A 17021-nucleotide genomic window follows, 5' to 3' on the forward strand; every position below is an offset into this window, starting at 1 on the left:
CCCTTTCCCTCCTACCACATACACCTCTACACACACCCCTTCCCCTCCCCCACACCTCTGTACACCCCACATACCCCCTTCCCTCCTACCACATACACCTCTACACACACCCCTTCCCCTCCCCTCCACCTCTGTACACCCCACATACCCCCTTCCCTCCTACCACATACACCTCTACACTCACCCCTTCCCCTCCCCCACACCTCTGTACACCCCACATACCCCCTTCCCTCCTACCACATACACCTCTACACACACCCCTTCCCCTCCCCCACACCTCTGTACACCCCCCACACACACCCCTTCCCTTCTACCACATACACCTCTACACACACCCCTTCTCCTCCCCCACACCTCTGTACACCCCACATACCCCCTTCCCTCCTACCACATACACCTCTACACACACCCCTTCCCCTCCCCTACACGTCTGTACACCCCACATACCCCCTTCCCTCCTACCACATACACCTCTACACACACCCCTTCCCCTCCCTCACACCTCTGTACACCCCACACACACCCCCTTCCCTCCTACCACATACACCTCTACACACACCCCTTCCCCTCCCCCACACCTCTGTACACCCCACATACCCCCTTCCCTCCTACCACATACACCTCTACACACACCCCTTCCCCTCCCCTCCACCTCTGTACACCCCACATACCCCCTTCCCTCCTACCACATACACCTCTACACACACCCCTTCCCCTCCCCCACACCTCTGTACACCCCACATACCCCCTTCCCTCCTACCACATACACCTCTACACACACCCCTTCCCCTCCCCCACACCTCTGTACACCCCACACACCCCCTTCCCTCCTACCACATACACCTCTACACACACCCCTTCCCCTCCCCCACACCTCTGTACACCCCACACACACCCCTTCCCTCCTACCACATACACCTTTACACACACCCTTCCCCTCTCCTACACCTCTGTACACCCCACATACCCCCTTCCCTCCTACCACATACACCTCTACACACACCCCTTCCCCTCCCCTACACCTCTGTACACCCCACATACCCCCTTCCCTCCTACCACATACACCTCTACACACACCCCTTCCCCTCCCCCTCCCCCACACCTCTGTACACCCCCTTCCCTCCTACCACATACACCTCTACACACACCCCTTCCCCTCCCCCACACCTCTGTACACCCCACATACCCCCTTCCCTCCTACCACATACACCTCTACACACACCCCTTCCCCTCCCCCACACCTCTGTACACCCCACATACCCCCTTCCCTCCTACCACATACACCTCTACACACACTCCTTCCCCTCCCCTACACGTCTGTACACCCCACACACACCCCTTCCCTCCTACCACATACACCTCTACACACACCCCTTCCCCTCCCCCACACCTCTGTACACCCACCACACACCCCTTCCCTCCTACCACATACACCTCTACACACACCCCTTCCCCTCCCCTACAAGTCTGTACACCCCACACACCCATTCCCTCCTACCACATACACCTCTACACACACCCCTTCCCCTCCCCCACACCTCTGTACACCCCACATACCCCCTTCCCTCCTACCACATACACCTCTACACACACCCCTTCCCCTCCCCCACACCTCTGTACACCCCACATACCCCCTTCCCTCCTACCGCATACACCTCTACACACACCCCTTCCCCTCCCCCACACCTCTGTACACCCCACACACCCCCTTCCCTCCTACCGCATACACCTCTACACACACCCCTTCCCCTCCCCCACACCTCTGTACACCCCACATACCCCCTTCCCTCCTACCACATACACCTCTACACACACCCCTTCCCCTCCCCCACACCTCTGTACACCCCACATACCCCCTTCCCTCCTACCACATACACCTCTACACACACCCCTTCCCCTCCCCTACACCTCTGTACACCCCACATACCCCTTCCCTCCTACCACATACACCTCTACACACACCCCTTCCCCTCCCCCACACCTCTGTACACCCCACATACCCCCTTCCCTCCTACCACATACACCTCTACACACACCCCTTCCCCTCCCCTACACACCCCACATACCCCCTTCCCTCCTACCACATACACCTTTACACACACCCTTCCCCTCCCCTACACCTCTGTACACCCCACACACCCCCTTCCCTCCTACCACATACACCTCTACACACACCCCTTCCCCTCCCCTACACGTCTGTACACCCCACATACCCCCTTCCCTCCTACCACATACACCTTTACACACACCCTTCCCCTCCCCTACACCTCTGTACACCCCACACACCCCCTTCCCTCCTACCACATACACCTTTACACACACCCTTCCCCTCCCCTACACCTCTGTACACCCCACATACCCCCTTCCCTCCTACCACATACACCTCTACACACACCCCTTCCCCTCCCCCACACACCCCCTTCCCTCCTACCACATACACCTCTACACACACCCCTTCCCCTCCCCCACACCTCTGTACACCCCACATACCCCCTTCCCTCCTACCACATACACCTCTACACACACCCCTTCCCCTCCCCTACACCTCTGTACACCCCACATACCCCCTTCCCTCCTACCACATACACGTCTACACACACCCCTTCCCCTCCCCCACACCTCTGTACACCCCACATACCCCCTTCCCTCCTACCACATACACCTCTACACACACCCCTTCCCCTCCCCTCCACCTCTGTACACCCCACATACCCCCTTCCCTCCTACCACATACACCTCTACACACACCCCTTCCCCTCCCCCACACCTCTGTACACCCCCCACACACACCCCTTCCCTCCTACCACATACACCTTTACACACACCCTTCCCCTCCCCTACACCTCTGTACACCCCACACACCCCCTTCCCTCCTACCACATACACCTCTACACACACCCCTTCCCCTCCCCTACACGTCTGTACACCCCACATACCCCCTTCCCTCCTACCACATACACCTTTACACACACCCTTCCCCTCCCCTACACCTCTGTACACCCCACACACCCCCTTCCCTCCTACCACATACACCTTTACACACACCCTTCCCCTCCCCTACACCTCTGTACACCCCACATACCCCCTTCCCTCCTACCACATACACCTCTACACACACCCCTTCCCCTCCCCCACACACCCCCTTCCCTCCTACCACATACACCTCTACACACACCCCTTCCCCTCCCCCACACCTCTGTACACCCCCCACACACACCCCTTCCCTCCTACCACATACACCTTTACACACACCCTTCCCCTCCCCTACACCTCTGTACACCCCACACACCCCCTTCCCTCCTACCACATACACCTCTACACACACCCCTTCCCCTCCCCTACACGTCTGTACACCCCACATACCCCCTTCCCTCCTACCACATACACCTTTACACACACCCTTCCCCTCCCCTACACCTCTGTACACCCCACACACCCCCTTCCCTCCTACCACATACACCTTTACACACACCCTTCCCCTCCCCTACACCTCTGTACACCCCACATACCCCCTTCCCTCCTACCACATACACCTCTACACACACCCCTTCCCCTCCCCCACACACCCCCTTCCCTCCTACCACATACACCTCTACACACACCCCTTCCCCTCCCCCACACCTCTGTACACCCCACATACCCCCTTCCCTCCTACCACATACACCTCTACACACACCCCTTCCCCTCCCCTACACCTCTGTACACCCCACATACCCCCTTCCCTCCTACCACATACACGTCTACACACACCCCTTCCCCTCCCCCACACCTCTGTACACCCCACACACCCATTCCCCTCCCCCCACGTACACCTCTACACACACCCCTCTTCCCCACACCTCTGTACACCCCCTTTACCCCCACGTACACCTCTACACCACCCCCTCCCCCCACACCTCTGTACACACCTCTACACACACACACACCTTTCCCCCCGCCCGCGCAGTCACACGCCGCGGGCGCTCGGCAGCGGGGCTGGTCCGGAGCCGGCAGCCGGCAGCCGAAGGCCTTTGATATCCGCAGTCGGCCGGGCCCAGGCCGAGGTGAGAGCGACCCCGCGGCCGCGCTCCGGTTCCTGGCTACGCTTCCCTGCGCCCCCCGCCCCATCTCTGTCCCTCCCGCAGCTGCAAAGCCGCGACCCCCCCAGCGCTGCCCCTGCCCGCAGCCAGCCCCGCCCGGGCGCGCTGCAGCGGGGCTGGCCGGAGCCCGGCAGGGGCAGAGGCATCTGACCGGTCCCCGCTGCGCTCCGCTGTCCCTCCTGCCGGGTCGTGGCCAGCAGAGCAGAGCGGGGAGCTTCCCCGGGGGAGCGGCCGGCATCTGCCTCCCACCGAGGGGGGGGGACAGGCTCTCCCCATCGCCACCCCCGCTGCCCGAGATCGGCCTGTTCCCTGAGGTCCCGTCCCCCCAGCTCAGTGACACCTGGCCCCGCCTTGCTCCCACCTCCCCAAATCCTGGTAACAGGAGAACTTCTCCCTCCTCTGATCCCAGCTTTAAAGTGAATGGAGGGAGACCCTGATCCACCTGGACTCCATCTCCTTCCCCATGGCCTGCCCCTGCTGCCGGCACTGGCCAGGCTGGTGGCTGGAGAGGGGGAGTCGTTGTCCCAGAGTGCTGGCTGGCTCTGTGGCTTGCAGCTGAATCTCTCCTAGAGGCCTAGGGTGCAGCGGGTGAAGCTGCCAGGCATGTGTGGAGAGGCCTCTTGTGAGGCTGGGCAGGAGGCCTGTGGCGTGGGTGGCTGCAAACCCCCTGAGCCAAGCCAGCCTGAAGTTGGCCTGGTGGTGAGAACACGTACAGATGAGCACTTGCCCCATCTGTGTGTCTGAGTGGGGCGAGGACCCTGCCAGCCTGCCAAATGGGGCAGCAGAGTGCTGGGCACACACTGAGGCCTATGTCACCTCAGCCCCCACCCGCTGACCCAGTGCCCTGCAGTGCTGTCAGCCTGTCGCCCAGTGTGTAGGAGTGGAGAGCCCGAATTCCTGTTGACTTCGGGGGAAGCTGGCAGGGCTCAGCAGGTCACACGCTGGGGTGCAAGTCACGCAGTGCTCTCCCTAGGCAGCCCCCGACTTTCCCATCCCTGCCTACCTGGGTCTGAAATAGCCTGGATCTATTGACTTTCAGGGCAAAGCCCACTGCTCTGCCCAGTGACATGCAAGGGGCTAGGCTGTACGGGTCATTGTCAGGCGTGGTTTGGTTTGGTGGTTATTTCTGGTCAGTCAGTCTCCACCTTTGGGGAGGCAGCTGCTCTTTTATGTCACTGTGTCATGTCACCCAGCACCTGAATCAAGCCACTTCTAGGTTGGGATGTGGAGGGATCCTTTATAAAAAATCTACCAGTTCTTTTCAAGATGTTAGAACACTGCTGTTAAATATACAGAGGTTTGATTTCTAGTGTTTTCATAATTTTGATGGATAATAATGTATTTTGAAGCTTTTTAATTTTTTTTATTGATTTAAATTTTCACAGTTGTGGAGAAAATTATGGGGTCAGATAATTATTTAATGACCGTAGACAGTGAGGTTCAAAAAGTAAACGCTTTATAATGATGAAAACACAAATAGCCACACCACAGGTCAAAATATACGAAGTAAATATCCTTAAATCAAACTCTTAAGAAGTTCTCAAGCAGCATTTTTCTTACTTTACCTGTCTGTAAATTGTGATTATTGCGGATGGAAATGGGTTTTTTTCCCATTGGTTTGTGTGTGTCTGGTGAAATTGATGGTTACCAACATTTACTGGTACAAATATAACCCTTCCAACCCTATCTATACAATACAGGGGGAGTGTTTCTGCAGGAGTTTGCCATAGATGGTGGAATCACAGACAGTGGGGGTAGAAAAAGACCAGCTGGGTCCTCCAGCCTTGGCCTGGCCTCTCTCCCTAATCATATTTTGTAGGAGCTGCTTTCTGCATCTTCCCACTGTATCTGGAAGGAAAGCTGTGATCATGGCTAATCAAGCCAAACAGAGCTGGGCTAGTTCAGAATTTGAAGGGAAGACCTTTGGGAGTTGATGCTTCTGCTGGTTCAGTATTGAGCTGGTAGTGGGGTGCTGTCTTCAGATGAGATATAAAACTGGGCGGGGTCCTGTGATCAATCAAGGCATCATTAGAAGAGGTGGTATCTCCAACTCAGGAAATGGCAGCCTGCTTCATGAAATTTCCCCTGCAGTTTCCACTAAGTCTGGTATTCTCCACGTCCTGTCCTAAACAGCTACTGTGTTCCCCTCTAGAGGTGAGCGCAGTGAATACTATATATCCCTTACTGACCTCACAGTGGTATTGCTGGATGTAGCTATTTTGAAATCCTCAGACTGTTTGCGTTCTGGGGCAGCCGCTGTCTCTCACTATACGTCTCTTCTAGGCTTTTAAGCTCTTCTGTCAGAGAAATAAATAATCATAATGGAAGGCATTCTCTGTAGAAGTACTGAGTTATTAATATTAAAAATTCCATAGCAGTCCATGTAGGGTTAGGATAAGACCACTGGCAGGTGTTTGCCCTGTGTTTGTTAAAATTTTCCCTTCCCCCACCTCCCGCCGATGGGCCATGTGTTAGTTGGCTGTTGCTTCACCCCAGACGTAGCTGCATTGCATTGGATAAATAGACTATAAAAAAGCTTTGAGATTCTGTGCAATGAAAGGCACTTTGGAAATGTACCATGTGAGTCCACCATAATCTCTAGCCTGTCCCTGCATCTCTACCATGATAGTGCCTCCCCGTTTTGGACCACCTTCTGGCAGGGGTGGAGGTGACTTAAAATGGTTCCACCTATCTCACCTCCAGCAACCCGTATCAGAAACTTGCTGCCCTACTTTACTTCATACCCCACACCACCCCCATATCTGCCTTTGCAACCCCCGGGGCTGGAGATGGTCATTCGTTGGATGTTTCTGCTAAGATATCAGCGGTGAAATAGTTAATGATGGTGAGATTTGCATTAACATCATTAGGCTTCAGAATCAGCACCCACTGATTTGAACAAGCCAGTTCATTCCTCTGGGTTACTGGTGAGATCTTCCTATTGATTTTCCTGGGCGCATCTGGACAGCTCATTCATTGTCCCATGCTGGCTGCAGACTCAGCAGGCGTTACACCACTGGTTGCCCTCCAGTCACATTTTGAAGCGTTAGGGTTGGTTGGTGTTTTTGTTTAGAATGAAAGCTGAGATTGTACAGCATAATCATGTGCAGCAGCCTCCCAGGAATCAGACAGTGTGTGGCTATTTACACACCACACAAACACATTATACATGGACCCCAAGCATGGGTGAGAATGGCATGAAGGGTACAGATCACTAGCTAGAAGCAGGCATTGTGAGCTTCTTCTCGCTCCTGTGCTAATGCCCCTCTGTTGTTCCATGCCTGGATTCCACCCAGCTCTGCAGATGTCCCTCTAATCCCAACGTGAAGACCTCAGGTTATTCCAGCCTTGGGCTCCTCCCCGACACTCTGAGGCTACATCTACACGACAGGGGGGAGTCGATTTAAGATATGCAAATTCAGCTACGTGAATAGCGTAGCTGAATTCGACGTATCGCAGCCGACTTACCCCACTGTGAGGACGGCGGCAAAATCGACCTCTGCGGCTTCCCGTCAACGGCGCTTACTCCCACCTCCGCTAGTGGAGTAAGAGCGTCGATTCGGGGATCGATTGTCACATCCCGAGGGGACGCGATAAATCGATCCCCGAGAGGTCGATTTCTACCCGCCGATTCAGGCGGGTAGTGTAGACCCAGCCTCAGATCTCCTGGTGCCCCTCGGTCCTGACCCACAGCCTCCCTGTTTTTCCAGATCTGAGCCTCCCAATATGTCTTTGCTAATGCCCTTCACTGCAGGCCTGCGGTGCCCCCTAATTTTCCAACCTTGGGCCCCACGCATCTCTTCCAATGCCCCTCGATCCTGACCTACAAGACCCACTCCCCCCAGCCTCCTGCTATTTCAGCTTAGGGCCCTATACAGCACTCTGAGTACGCCTGCATCCCTGCCTGGCTATTCCAGTCCCGAGTTCCCCTGGAGCCTGCCTATCCTGGTGTGTTGTTGGTGCCTTTGTTACAGGCTGACACCGCTGAAAACACTTCCCCTGTGAGCTGAATCAAAACCTGGAGCAAGATTTTATGAAAGTACGTAATGGGGTCCCTGTGTAGTGGCTAATGGCCAGGAAAGAGAATATTAATGCTGTCATTACTGAGAGTTCCTGTTGCTTATTGGTTGACATTTAACTTAGCTGAGCCTTGTACCCATTGTAGCTTTCTCCTGCTACTAGCCAAGGCCCATTGTAGGACTACAATAGGTAGCTAATGCCAGGACCCCTTTAAGCTCATGTAGTGGGGCTGATGCTTTTGGTTCCATTGGTTCGAGCCTGGACAGGACAGATTCCTCACAGACAAACAGGTCTCCAACATCTTAGGCAACAAAGACATTCCGTCAGACCGTTAACCTGTGCTATTCCCTGCTGCAGGAAGTTGCCGAGCTAAAAGATTAGACACCCCAAAGGGTAAGGACAGCACCCACAGTTACATCAGAGAAGTGCAAAATCACACTAGGACCCAAGAGATCTTTCAAGAGATTTAGGCACTTAACTTCCATTGAAATCAATGAGAGTTTGGCACCTAAATATGTTTGAGGAGCTGGGCCTTGGTACTTATGGGGCTAGCGCCGGCCATCACTTACACAAGAGTAAAGCAGGAGTAAAGCAGCAGACTAAGTGGGGTTGAACCCTGGCTTCTATTCCTGGCTCTGCCGCTGGCCTGCTGGTGACCCTGGGCAAGTCCTGGCACCTCTCTATGCCTTGGTTTCCCCCTCTGTAAAATGGGGATAATAGCTCCTTTGTAAAGCAATTTGAAATCTACGCATGGAAAGTGCTATTATATAGCAGGTAGGGATGATAATCATTACGGAGTTACACTAGTGTAACTGAATGCAGAATCTGGTTTATAGTGTCTGCATTTTCCAACCACTGTACAAATTTTAAGTGAGTAATAATTAAGGTAAAGATAACTAAGGCTGCCAATTAACCCTCATGCTTCAGGGCAACAGTTGGTTACTGGCTGGGAACAGGAAGAAAGGTTCTGTCCACTTCACAGTGCCTCGTAACTGGCCTCGTTGCGTAGCAGAGAAACCATCCATCAAATAGATCATAGAGACTTAATCCCCCACACTCCTAGGAGGAGCCCTTCCAGGTCAAACACTGTGGATAGTCAGTGTATGGGGAAGACAGTCGGTGCTGTGCCTGCTCTGAGCTTGGAGAGATGCAGTTTCCAGGGGTGCCAATCAGGCTCCTTGCCAGGGCCGGCTCCAGCTTTTTTGCCACCTCAAGCGGCGAAGAGGAAAAAAAAAAAAAAGAAAAGATAAAGCCTCTCCTTGCCATGGTGACAGTAAAGAGACTTGAGAAGCTGAGCAACAAGGTAGGGACTGGATTACGTCAGCTCCTTAGGGCAGGGACTCTCATTGTGTTCTGGGTCTGTATGGCGCCTAGTACAATGGGGACCTGCCTCCTTAGTGCTATGGTAATACACCTAATAAATAATGTACAGCACCTAGCACATTGTGGTCCTGGTCCATGACTGGAGCGCCTGGATGCTACCGTAATATATCTAATAGATGATGATGATAATCCAACCTGCTTGCTGCACCCAAACATTGTTTCTTTCCCCATGGCTCTGGCGATCCCACTACGCCTCCAGCAGTTTGGCTAAATCTCCTCCAGGACTTCCCCTCTGCTCCCACCACGCCAGCCATCACCTCTCCACTCCCCTCCTCTCATCGCCTTCTATGGCATGGCCTAGCCAAATCCTAGGGTGGCGGAGAAGATGCGGGGTACTTGACTCTAGCACTGGATTTAGTAAATCCAGGCAGAGCGGGGTGCTGACTCCCTGCTCCAATACAAATGCCCCACCCTGTGCATGCTGTGGCCTAGGAGGGGCCCCAGGGTGATCACCCCGGGTGCTGTCCGCTGTATCTGACTCTGTTAGGCTGGCTGGATGTTTGTGTTATAGCGGGAGGCAGCATTCGTGTGGGGCACCCAGGATTTCTGAGGCTGTGCGGCATGGGAGCTCAGTTTAAGGGTTAGAGCAGCGGAAGGGGCGTCTCGACTCCTGGTTTCCAATCCCTGCTCAGGGAAAGGAATGGTGTCTGGTCATTAGGGCATGTCAGTAGAAGTCAGAACTTCTGGGTTCGGTCCCCTGTTCTCCCATTTTGTTTTTGTGCAAGTCTTCAGTTTCTCCTCCCGTCCTTTGTCTTGTCTATTTCGAGTGTAAGCGCTTGGAGGGAAGCAGGGCCTGTCTTTTGTGATGTGTCCGCACAGCATCCAGCAGAATGGGGCCCAGTCTTTGTAGGAGCATGTAGGCCCTACTGTAATAAAAATAACCACCTACATATAGCCTGGGTGTAAGCAGGTCCCATTGATTTCACTGGGCTTGTACCTATGTCCTGCAGCTCATGATTTGCCTGGTGCCTCACTTTCCCCCTCATAATGGGGCTAATGCAATTTATCAGCCTCGTAGCAGATGGTGAGTGAGAGTAGGGAGCTGGATTGTGGGCTCAGAGGTGCTAGGAAGGCACATAGTGCTGTTATCATGTGACTTCCTCCTTCATTTTGGCAACCACTCACATGAACGTTGACCCACCTAGAAGTGCCAATAGCTCCATGCGCCCGCCACGCTCTCCCTCCTGAGGGCTGACCTGCTGGCAGCATCAAGGCACGGCTTGTTTACTGCACGGCACCAGGCCAGGCTCAGTGGCTCTCACCCTCAAATCTAGAACATAGTTAGAGCCACTGGAGGGCTCACAAGCTACAGAATCGTAGAACCACAGGGTTAGGAGGAACCAGGGCCGCACGGGGGGGCAAGTGGGGCAATTTGCCCAAGGCCCCGGGCCCCACAGGGGCCCCCATGAGAATATAGTATTCTATGGTATTGAAACTTTTTTTTAATGGAAGGGACCCCCAAAATTGCTTTGTCCCAGGCCCCCTGAATCCTCTGGGCAGCCCTGGGAGGGTCCGCAAGGGCCATCTAGTCCAGCCTCCTGCCACGATACAGGACTTGTTGTGTCTGACCCATCCCAGACAGATGGCTCCAGCCTCCTTCTGAAAACCTCTGAAAAGTGAAGGAGCTTCCACAAGCTCCCTTGGCAGTCAGTTCCATTGTCCTACTGTTCTGACAGGCAGTTTTTCCTGAGATTTAATCTAAATCTGCTGTGCTGTAGTTTGAACCCATCGCCTCTTGTCCTGTCCTTTGCGGCCAGAGAACAACTTTTCTCCAGCTTGGCAGCCTTTCAAGTATTTCAAGACCGCTCATATGTCCCTGCTCAATCTCCTCTTTTCCGAACGAAACGTACGCGGTTCCTGCAGCCTTTGCTCATAGGGTTTGCATTCCATCCCTTTGATCATCTTTGTCGCTCACCTCTGGATCCTTTGCAGTCCCTTTGGGAAGGGATACCACCCTACTCCACTGCGCTGCGCCAAGACTGAGGGGGTGGATGAGTGTGAGGACTCCCCAGGTAGGGAAACCTCCTCTCTGAGCCAGGCATTGCCCAGAGGGGTGGGTGGGTGAGAAGAGACCCCCCTTGGCACTTGTCCTCAGATGGGTGGGCTAGGGAAAGCCACATCTCAGGGGCTTGTGAGTCAGGCTGGGAGGAGGAAGTGAAGCTGACCTGGAACTGATGGGGAGATAAGGGGTGATGCTGAATCCCTATCCCATCAGCACCTCCCCCAGGCCTGCTGGTAACAGGGGTGGAGTGGGACAGGGAGATTAAGTTTTTAGCAGTATGTGCCTGGAGGAGAGGAGACAGGGAAACTGACCTCCCCAGCCACTCACAGATCACTTCTTATCACTACGATTTTTCGCTTAAAGGGGCCAGTGTCCTTTTCTCCCCCACCCAGCTCCACCGAGGGGCATGGCACTGTGGCACTGTTCATTGCCATGAAACATACGTTAGCAATAATCTTGTTATGGCCACAGGCTGAAATTCCCCAGGATGGTTCGCGCATGTGATCAGCAGCTGATTAGTAAACTACATGAGGATTCAGTGCGGAGTCACGAGTGGAGTCAGTGTCCTACAGAGCTATTAACCCCCAGACAGCCTGGGCGGGCCCCATACATGTGACCCCACTTACTTTCCTAGATCTGTTTATTAAAAGCCTTGCCATTCGCTTTATTCCTTTCAATCAAAAATGGCACGAGTCAGTGGTGCTGGCCCCAGTTCTCCCATGACCAGCCCTACAATAATAGGCCACATGAGCAGTGTTTGGATTGAAGGGGGGAGGGAATATAACAGTAGCTCACCCTCCTTCCATTTCTTTTTTCAACTGGCGATCGTGGGAATTGTGGGCCCTGCGTTGCTGTGTGCTCCCCAAGGGCCTGGCACATCCATCCATATTCCAAGGCCCGGCATATGCCTCCTGGGTCCAGCACCCCACCCATATTCCAGGGTCCCATGCATTCCCCCAGGTCCAACACCCATGTGCATGCCCCACATATAACCCTTGCCCAGTGCAATCACTGGGAGCATGTGAGCAGCGTTGGGAAAGAACACAATGCTAAGGAAACGGGTCAGGCTGCAGCAGGTGAATAACCAGGGACGGCTCCCTGCCCCATAGTTCTGATCCATATCTGAATGGTCCCTGAGCGGGGAGGCTGGTGTCAGGATCCAGGGGCAGGGTGGCATCCATCTCTAGTGATAAAGATACATAATGGAATACGGGAATCAAAGCCCTCTGTAAGCATCTGTCCTTGCCTTCCTGGCAGGCGCGTTTTGACATGTACGTTACTGACCCGACAATAAGCGGGATGGGCCTTTTGGCGCCTTATTTATAGTGTCACCACTGAGCTGCGAGACTTGGGCAAACTTTGGCCCTGAATTCCTTGGTGCTGCAGATCTGCTGCTTGCAGGCAATGGGCAGACTGGCAGGAGGTGTCCAAGTCTGGAGGGGGAAGTTCGATTCATCTCCAGGCTTTGGCTGGCTCAGTCCTTTCCCCACCCCAGACCCGGCTATCGGGAAGGCTGTTTACCAAGCACCTGCATCATGCACTGTCCCTTGGTGTATATGGCCTGGGAGCCAGCATTTCAATCACCAAGTCACTCCAGTGCATGAATGAAGGGGTGGGCTGGGAAAGCCTGGTTTGCTGGGGCTAGAGCAGCTTCTCCCTTTGCACCCAGCATCCTGCAGTCCAGCTCTGTTCACATCCGGATCTAGGCCCGAGGGTGGGCGTAGAGGGGGCATGGGGTGAGGGCTGTTAATATTATTAACAGAGGAGCTGCCTGGGCTCGGGCTGAATTGGAAGATTGTTCCCCTCTCAGGGCTCCTTTCTCTCCCTGCTTGGATCTGTTTCTTTTAGAAAAGTTTTATGTCTCTTGCGTAACAACAGCTCTTTCTTTGTTGCCCTTCCTGAGGGGCTGGGGGAGGGGAGGACAGAGTGGGTGCATTACACGCACAGCCTTGCCCAACTCCAGCTCAGGGCTGGATCCTGAGCTCGGTTCCCCTGGTGTAGCTGCATCGGCTTCCAGGGGGTTACTTCAGATTGACACCAATGTAGCGACAATGAGGATCTGTCCCCAGGCGGTTGGGAGCTGAGGTTTGATCTCATGCCAGGGTTCGGTCTCTTGGCCTTGATGTGAGTCTCATATTAATGTGCTGGAACTGAGAAGGGAAGCAAACTCCTTAGACATCATTTCTTTTTGTGTGTGTGGGTTTTTATAAACGCCGTTTGTTCCTTTCGCTTGGGCAGTCTGGCAATGCCAAGTGGAGATCCTGGCCAAGCCACCAGGGTTACCTCAGGTCAGATCCATCCCCTCTGAGATCAACCCCCTGCTTCCGAGCTTGGCTTTGGCTGTCCTACCTTAAAGGTGACCCATGAAAGAGCCATGAGTCCACCCTGATTTGTTCCTTTATGGTGCATCACCCAGGCCTGAAAGAGCTGAAAGTTCCAGAGAGGTTTGATTTACTTTTAATCAGCTTGTGTTTTATGTTACAAATTGGGCTTTGTCTTCCCTGGATTTCCTGGTAGACTCTTTGGCTGACTGGAGAACTGGTGAGATGTTCACAGCACAAGCACCGAGCAAGAGCAGTGGAAGGGAATCATAGAATCGCAGGACTGGAAGGGACCTCGAGAGGTCAGGTAGTCCAGTCCCCTGCACTCATGGCAGGAGTAAGTCTTGTCTAGAAGGGAAATTTTGTCATGACTTGTCTAAAATATGCAATTTGCCCCAGTGTCACCCTAGGTAAATAGCACCAATGTCAGTGCTGCTTTGCACCCACACAGTGTGTCTGAACTAGAGTTGGCCCTGGTGCAAATGTCCCTCATCTAGACACACCCGTATTCAAAGAATTTGCTTATGTGGGCACAGTCCCACTGATTCCAACAGGACTAGCACCATGTACCTGAGAACAGAACTGGACGTATGAACAGCATAAGAACATAAGCCCCTTGTTTTCTATTAACATCTATTACTATAACTGAGAAACCTGACCCAGAGAGTCACAGGTCTTAGATCCCCAGTCTGCTTCTCTAGTCCTCCAAAGAGACCTCCAGCAAAAACAGGGTGGGCAAGCACCCCCAGTCCTGAGCTTTTTAATGATAAATAGAAAAAAGGAGGTTGTGTTTTATCTAAACCCATTCAGGCCTGGGTTTTTGAAAATCTCCCTCACTGTCAAGGGTTGGCTGGCCCTTTGAAGAGATGGGGTTGGTTCAGCCCCTTGTGACTGATTGTTCACCCCCCAGGGGAGGCCTGGGAAGGAAAGGCTGGACTTAGGAAGGTGCTAAAGGGAGTAACTGGGCCCTGGAGGCGGTGTGTCAGGTAAGCTGAAGTTATTAGAAGGGAACCCAGAGTGGCTGGAGAGGGACACCACATACCCAGGGGTTTCCTCTCTGTTGCAGAGGCCAGTGGGGACTCAAGAAGCAAGAGTAAGGCTGCAGGGGGAAGACAGCCCCTGTAGCAGGTCCTAGGAAGGAACAAGGAACTGATGACATCAGGAGAGGAGGTTCTTGCTGTGAGGATGAAATCAGAAGCCAGAGGGCACTAAGGTTTTGAGCCTGCTGGGGCAGAAGATGCTGGAGTTGGTGCAGCTGATTTAGTCATGCTTTGAAGGACGCAAGCCTAGGAAAGAGGGGCCAAAGACCCGGTTGTGGGATTTGTTGTTGGGACCGCTAGGTAGGATGTTCCAGAATGATACTCCCCAGAGTGTTTTAGCAGGAAATCAAGGAGAGAGGCAGTGCCCGGGCTGCTGAGCGCATGCCACTCTGGGGAGGTTAGTTCTGCATCTGCACCTCATCTCCCCAGCCTCCTTTCCTTAGTGCCTTTCTTCCCAGGAGCTGGGCTTGGTGAACCTTTCACCACTAACCCTGTGATACATGGGAGGGTGGAGAAGAGAGGTTCCCAGCTAGAATGTAGCCAGAACTCAGCATCTCCTGCTCTCAGCTTTACCACCACTCTTACGGTGCTCGGGGCTTTTCTGAAAGCCCCAGCTCCAGGAGTCAGGGGACTATGGGAAAATCTTTTCTTCTATTAAAAAAACAAGCCAGTCCCCCACCCTCCTGGTTGTGGAAAAAAGCTGGAAAATGTGACCGGTTCATCTCTCAGGTTCCAGAAGGGGAATAAAAAGAATCCGAGATGGGTTATTGTTCAGATCTCATGATTTGGAAGGCAGTTTTGTGATTTGGGGGGGCCCACTCTTGATGTTTGAATGCTGCCGTGCTCCCAGGTGCTGTTTGTGTACAGATAACTCAGGAGAGGGGCTGCTCTGGAGCTCAGGGCCTGGGTGCAGGAATTTCAAGGGCTTGGTCACTCTTTGCCAGTAGAAGACATTTTCAGCAGGGCTTCAGCTCAGCAAACTCCCTTCAGACTAATCCCACATCCTCCCCTGGTATGCTCCTTTCAGATCCTGAGCCTGGATTCTTCCTCTGGCACAATTCTTGCAGAGTGTGTGTCCCCCAAATGGCCCACACCCCCCACATGCTCCCTGCTGAATGCTGTCCCCAGATCTCTACCCACTTCCCCAGCATGGTCTCTTTGGACCTGTCCCCAGGTCTCTCTGTCAGGTTCCCGTTGGACCATGTCCCAGCATGTTCCCCCGGCTGCTGCAGGCTATAGAAAGCCCCTGATTAATGGCACATCCTGGCTGCTCTGTTCATGGGAGGTGGATCCTGCTCTTGCAAACCCCTTGGGAAAGTGATTTGAAGCCGCACAAGCCTCTTGGCATCCATCCATCCACCCGACAGTGCCTGGAGTCGGCCCAGCTCCCTACAGCGGAGCAGCCAACTGGGCCAAAGCTGTGCAGGGCTGGGGCTGGCAAGAGGGACAGGCCTACGGTTATTGCTGAGCTCAGCAGCCCAGGTCTGTCCAGAGCCATCACAAGGGGATTCTTCTCCTCATGCACAGGGAGGTTTGTGGGTTTATGTAAACAGTGTAGAAGATGCAAAAATGTCTCTGCAGCAGCAGCCAGTGCCCAGGCTGGGAGAATCACTCAGTTACTCTGCCCCTGTGCTTGGAGCTGGGTTGGGGCACAGGGGCTTTAAGCCACTTTTGGAATCCATATATATGGGGGCCCCAGAAAACAAATTAGAGCAGCCTCAGGACTGCTCTAATTTAAGCCCTGCTTTGCATGGGTCAAGGGAAGCAGAGATCCCTCCCCTACACATGCTGTTGCTCATGGGTGGCCCTGTTTGCTGTGGTGATGGGTTTGTTATTGTAGGGTCTACCTGAGGATTGGGTGCACTAATTTATTTTCATAGACCTGTTCCTGGAGGCCGGTTTGTTATTGGGGAGAGTCTGTTGTTGTAGGCCTGCTCTTTAGGGCTCAACCGCACACTGGCTTGTTATTGTGGTGGGAGAAGTTATTGTAGGGCTGGTCAAAAGTAAAGCCAATCAAAACCTGCAGTAAATGTTTCCATTCTGGTGACTGACAGATAGGGAAACAGAGGCATGGAGTGTTGCTGAGACTTGCACCAACCACCTGATCCCCTGTGGCTTTTGCCCCGTGACCCCGTACAGATGTCACTGGTTGCTTTGGGTGTGCAAGTCTGTGACC

The 17021-nt window shown here is 53.7% G+C and overlaps 1 protein-coding gene across 5 annotated transcripts in view; it reads left to right on the forward strand.

Moving 5' to 3' along the window:
- NAV1 (neuron navigator 1) overlaps positions 1–17021 on the forward strand; it is a 302165-nt gene that overhangs the window by 58477 nt on the left and 226667 nt on the right. Inside the window, exon 1 of one of the 5 annotated variants that reach the window (XM_054026397.1) lies at positions 3991–4043. The exons of the other annotated variants lie outside the window; for them this stretch is intronic. The gene's annotated coding sequence lies outside the window, so the exon portion shown is untranslated. Of the gene's footprint in view, positions 1–3990; positions 4044–17021 lie in introns of those variants that run through there. 5 annotated transcript variants of the gene reach the window in all.

This window comes from Malaclemys terrapin, chromosome 4 (genome assembly GCF_027887155.1).
Source record: "Malaclemys terrapin pileata isolate rMalTer1 chromosome 4, rMalTer1.hap1, whole genome shotgun sequence".
Taxonomy (NCBI): Eukaryota; Metazoa; Chordata; order Testudines; family Emydidae; genus Malaclemys; species Malaclemys terrapin.